This window comes from Mesoplodon mirus, assembly GCF_964341445.2.
Source record: "Mesoplodon mirus genome assembly, chromosome: 12".
Classification (NCBI taxonomy): domain Eukaryota; kingdom Metazoa; phylum Chordata; class Mammalia; order Artiodactyla; family Ziphiidae; genus Mesoplodon; species Mesoplodon mirus.
Window position 1 is genome coordinate 99061460 of NC_138988.1, and position 6329 is coordinate 99067788.

Sequence of the window (6329 nt, forward strand, 5' to 3'; positions counted from 1 at the left end):
GACTTTCCCTGCAACCTGCCCAGAGAAGGGGCTCAACCTTCTGTGTCCTCCTCTTGCGGGATGACCCCTCTCAGAGCTCTTAACAGGTTCTCTGAATGTCTTCTGCATCTTTGCTGGCATCCTTGACTAGCCGGAGAGCTCTTGGTCTTATTCATCTTCATATGGCCGCCATGTGGCCCACCTGGGTGGACATCCAACAAATGTCTGCTGAATGCGTAGTTCATCACCTGAACAATGGTAGTCAAGCACCACTAGATCTACAAAGAGTTTTCTATGGCCACTAAGGCTGCAAGAATCCTTGTGGACCAAATATATCCAAGGCGCTTCTCTCTCCATCACCCATGACTCTTGTCTCTGTCTCCTCCTGCCTCCTGTATTTCCATCTACTGACTGCTTCACCTGAGCTAAGAGAGTACAAGTCACACAAAGCAAACCACCTCTTTTCTGGCTTAGACATCTGTGATGACTTCCATCATCCTTAGAATAAAATAATGCCTTGCTTTGGCTTGCAAGGCCCCATGTGATCTTGCCTTGCCAGCCACCTCAGCTTCACACTGTGCCACTCTCCCCCTCACTCACTGAGTTCTAGACACGAGGACCTCATTGGGTTCCTATAACAGGCCAAACTCTCTTCTGCCTGGAGGCCTTCACATCTGCTGTTCCATCTGCTGGAACACTCTTCCTTATCTTTCAAGTATAAGCTTAAATGTTACTGCCTCAAAGTCTCCTTCCTTAAGCTCCTCATCTAAAGTGGATCCCTTGAATCCCCCCACCCTTTTCTCTAGGACTATACCCTTTTCTGTCCTTCAAAGCAGAATCACAAGCGTGACTGATTTATTTTATTTACTTGTTTATTTATTTGTCTGTTTACTTCTTAATTGTCTTTCTCCTTCTCTCATTAAACTGTGAGCCCCATGAGGACAGGGGACGGCAACTATTTTTATCCCTTTTTTATCTCCCAAGGCCCACAACTGCACCTGGCACAGAGTAAATGATGATAAATATTTCTTGAATGTCAAATGAACGATCATCCTAAAGCAAGCATGTAAAAGGACTTCTTTAGTTTTTTAAAATGTTTTATTCTTTATTTTTTTACTATTAATTTAGTGACACTTTATTTTTTAAAAAATTTATTGGAGTATAGTTGATTTACAATGTTGTGTTAGTTTCAGGTGTACAGCAAAGTAATTCAGTTATACATATACATATAGTCATTCTTTTTCAGATTGTTTTCTCATATAGGTTATCACAGGATATTAGTAGAGTTCCCTGTGCTGTACAGTAGGTCCTTATTAGTTATCTTTCTTATATATAGTAGTGTGTATATATTAATCCCAGGGTCCTGATTTATCCCTTCCCCTCCATGTTGCCCGTTTCATAACCATAAGTTTATTTTCAATATCTGTAAGTCTGTTTCTGTTTTGTAAAAATGTTCATTTGTGTCATGTTTTTAAATTAGAGGACTTCTTTAAATATAGATATATTCATAATAACCAAATGAAATACAGTTATAAAGTGCTAAAATTGCTTTAGGTGTAGTTGTGAACTGAATGTTTGTATCTCCCCAAAATTCATATGTTGCAGCCCTGACTCCCAACATGATGGTATATTCAGCAGTGGGGCCTTTGGGAGGTGATTAGATTCAGATGAGGTCATCAGAGTAGGGTCTCCACGATACGATTAGTGCCCTTAAAAGAAGAGGCGAAGATGCCTCCCTGGCACACACACACACACACACACGGGGGAAAGGTCACCAGGGGAAACAGGGAGAACTCGGCCATCGGCAAAACACGAAGAGGGCTCTCGCCAGAACTGACCATGTTGGCCCCTTGATCGACTTCCAGCCTCTAGAACTGTGAGAAAGTAAACGTCTGTTGTTTAAGTCCCCCAGTCAGTATTTTGTTATAGACAATGGGGAGCTGCCTGAGTGGTCCTTGAGTACTTCAGCCAGTCTTAGTTTCTATGGTAATTTTGGTGTCTAACATTTATTTGGTATCTTCCCGTCCAATTTCAAACTTGCATACTTTCTCTAGCTTCTTTTCTCCTTTACATTTATACACCCTCCAGCATATACAGGTCACTCAGCACACAGCATTCGTGGAAAGGTCTGAGCTCCTACCCAGTCTATACCCTCCTGTTGCTTCAAGGGGGTCCTTTAAGTGACTTTTAAAAGGGAGAATTCAACAAGATCTCAGGTTGAAGAGGGGGTCTCTAGGTCTATTTTTGGACTGGTCTTCCCATCTTTCAAATACTGTAATCTGCCAGGGAAGCTTAATGTAATGATCTTGATGCATTATTGGTAAGAATATCATCACATCCCTCTGCTCTGTGTACACAAATAGGGCGGTAACTCAACTTTGAGTAACGCTAGGAACTATGTAAATAAATTCCAATTTACAGTAGCTTGTTTTTCCTTTTCACTCCAATTTTTAAAAATCCATTCAGTAACTCAGTTATTTTTTTCAGGACATATTTAAATACCTCTAACCTCTCTCAAGCCATTAAAAGTGAAGTAAAGTTCAAGGTCCACATTATCTGGTGGCCACTGCACTCATGCAGCTTTTCTGCTGTTAATGCCATCCAGCGAAATGACAACAGAATTGGTAGGACTGCTAATAACACATTCTTCAAAATTAACAAACACAGCACCTTGGACCCTACAAGATCCAAGCCCTTCAGGAAAGACACAGCGATGTAAATGGCCTCCCACTGATTTCATGAGCAGCCCTACGAGGTCTGGTGAGGATTAAAGGTGATTCTTGGAGCTAACATATTATTGAAAGCCTCTGGAATTTAAAAGAGTTTGAGCAGGTTAAAGAAAAAAAAAAAAAAACCCAACGCCCTCTCTGCCCTGCCTAACAACCCAGACCAAAACCAGTCCAGGCCATGGGTAGGCACAGTAAACATAGCTTTTCTGTTTCCCAGTGTCAGAGAACTCCTGTCCACACCAGCGACTCAGCATCATTTACTTCCTGGCGGGACCACCAGGTGCCCAGCTGTCGTTAATGAGAAATTTGTCTGATAGGCTTTGCCCTGTGATTCTCATCCCTTTCCAGATTCCTCTAGTAAACATATGTTAAAGGCCCTCCACGTGCCAGGCACCATGCAGCTCTGCAAAACCTCCCTGAGATCTACCTTTGGAGTAAGAGAGACAAAGATGCAGAGAGGATGAGAAGCTGGTGTGCCCAGTGTTCAACCACTTTTGATGGTTTTAAAGAAATTGAAGAATTTTAAGTCTTCAATGCATGAAACATTTGCTGAAGGTGTGACAGCTGCCAGGCGCTGTGTCACATCCTGGGGATGCAAACTAAATTCTAGGAGGTCCTTGCTCTCAAGAGGTCCCAGTCTGGACATAGACCTTTAGGATGTATTGTTCAGGGGAAGAAGCAAAGTACAGAAGGACATGGATGCTCCTGGGTAAAAAAGGGTGTGTACAGTAAAAGAGTGCATGATGCACACACATGCATATAATGCACACTTGAGTGTGTGCTGGTAAATGCCTGGAATATCTGGGAACACTGATTGATTTTGGGGAGAAGAGCTGGTTTTGCTTTCTAACAGCACCTATCACTCTCTGAAATTGTCTCATGTATTTATTTATTTTCTAACTTATTTATTGTCTGTTTCTCTCACTAGTATGCAAATGCTTCTTAACAGCTGTATCTCCATTAACTAGAATAGTGCTTGGTATATTTTAGATGCTTAATAGTTTTGCTTTTCCTTTTAAGCGAAAATGAGCTTAGGGTTCAGAGATGGGAGGGAGTTTTACTTTTACCCGTTTGACAGTTTTTTATGGCTTGAATATTTAACTTTTTACTCTGAAAAATTCAAATATATGCAAATGCAAATACAGTAGTATAAAGTTCCATATATCCATTGCCCCATCTCATGGCCAATCTTGGTTTGTATATATCTCCCCTCACTACCCTGCTTCTCCTCCAGATTATTTTGAAACAAATCCTAGCCATCATTATATTTTTAAGTATTTCAACATGTAGACCATAACTATAATACATTTCATACCTCAACAAATAAACAATAATTTATTAATATGAAATATCCAGTGTTCACATCTCCCTAATTAGTGTCATAATTTTTTTGCAGGTTGTTTGTTTGAATTCTATTTAAGAGTGTGCATGTATTACTTTTCATAGTTATACTACTAGATGTTGACAATCTAGTAGAAGATATTGTTCCATCCATCTGTTCATCCTTCCTTCCATCCATCTATTAAATAAATACATATTAAGTGCCTAGTACATACCAGAAACTGTTTCAGGTGCCTAGGATACATCAGTGAACAAAAGAAAAAAATTCCTGCCTTCCTGGAGCTTTTACTCTTGCTGAGAGAGGCCAGTAATAAATAATACAAGTATGTGAAAAGTTGATCATGAGACAATGTAACATGTATTATAATAGAGGGGGCAGTGTCTTCATAAGATTGACAGAAGAGATTCAAAGTATGTAGGCCCTTATTGTGGCATTTAAAATTTGCAACGTTTCATATTCTGTTAAAACCTTGTAAACAGAGCATTGATTCTTTCTATAAAGAGGAAGTACACTAAGACCATAACATTTTTTTTTTTTTTTTTTTTTTTGCTGTACGCGGGCCTCTCACTGCTGTGGCCTCTCCCGTTGCGGAGCACAGGCTCCGGACACACAGGCTCCGCGGCCATGGCTCGCGGGCCCAGCTGCTCCGCGGCACGTGGGATCTTCCGGGATCGGGGCACGAACCCGTGTCCCCTGCATCGGCAGGCGGACTCTCAACCACTGCGCCACCAGGGAAGCCCAGACCATAACATTTTTAAAAAACTTTTTTACAACTGTGTTGACTGGGCTGTGTTATTATAAATCAAGCCATGATAGTTGGGTGCCAGAACATTATTTGCCAGGGTTTGGGGGGTTCAGAATTGGTGTTTATGAAACAAAGCTGGGACCAGTCGGACACCAGGTTCAGGCATATGGTCTACAAAGCATGGATTGACATTTATGTGAACGAGGCCAGTGGATATAAACCAATGCTCCTCCAGCAGGTCTCCTTAGAGAGAGCTTTTTGTTGGAAAATGGACAACATCAGTGAAGGCAGCCATCCCTAAATCATAAAGTATCAATTTAGGAAAAGCAGAGTTCTTGGTAGGCTCTATTAAACCACAAAGTATTTTTGATTAGTACTTGAATCCCACATTGAAATGTGGCGTTTTAACTCTTGAAAGGAAATGCCAACAGTGTTAAAAACAATATTAAAACAGAAAAGGGGGGTTTCCCTGGTGGCGCAGTGGTTGAGAGTCCGCCTGCCGATGCAGGGGACACGGGTTCATGCCCTGGTCCGGGAAGTTCCCACATTCCGCGGAGCGGCTGGGCCCGTGAGCCATGGCCACTGAGCCTGCACGTCCGGAGCCTGTGCTCCACAACAGGAGAGGCCACAACAGTGAGAGGCCCGCGTAATGCAAAAACAAACAAACAAACAAACCAAAAAAAACCCCAGAAAAGGGCCAAGATAATATTTTAAATCTCTAAATCTCATTGGGTCATCAAGACAGTAGCTCACCTTAAAATTTTTGGTTAGAGTTGAAATCTGCTTAAAAAGGGGATGGAAAGTATCCTTGATAAGATATTGCAAAGACTGTAAAGTAGCCATACTGATTTTCATACAAGTCCCTCAGAATTTTGTATCTGAATGATGTTATTTCCTACACAGTGATCACTTGTGAAGAGGAGGATATACTCTTATTCTTTCAAAGGTGCAGTTGTGCAAAACATTTCTGAAACATCTCCCTTATGATTGCTTCCAAAGATAGTTTCTCAGTTATGTAAGAAAAACAATTCACTTTCCAGAGCTTGGAATTATACCTTAGTTGTACCAAGATGATGCTAGTAAGTGAGAGCCAACCCCCTGTCTTCAAAACTACTGGAGGTTGGTGCTTACCCACTCCCCTTTCTAAGTGTTTTGTCTTACTTTTGGAATACAGGTGAAATAAATTTCTGTGTCTGGATTTGAGCTGGAGGAACAGCAGTGAGTATGTTAACTAAACAGATTCATTTTTTTCTTATTAAATCAGTGCTTGATTTCACTGCCTGAAACCAATCAGTGGCTAGTTTGCTTATGTAGGGTTTGGCACATAGCAGACAAACTGCTTTTTTAATTCCATCCTGCCTTCTACCAACATCCTTTTTTTTCCTCTTTAAATCCTGATTTAGCTCAGATTACCATTTTTTCAAGATTTTGAGAGCTCTCAGAAGAGGCAAGAGTATGATTCTGCAACCTACAAACTGAAGACCTTGATTCTAATTCTGGGTAAGATGCTAGATCTGTCTACTGAAAAGATGGT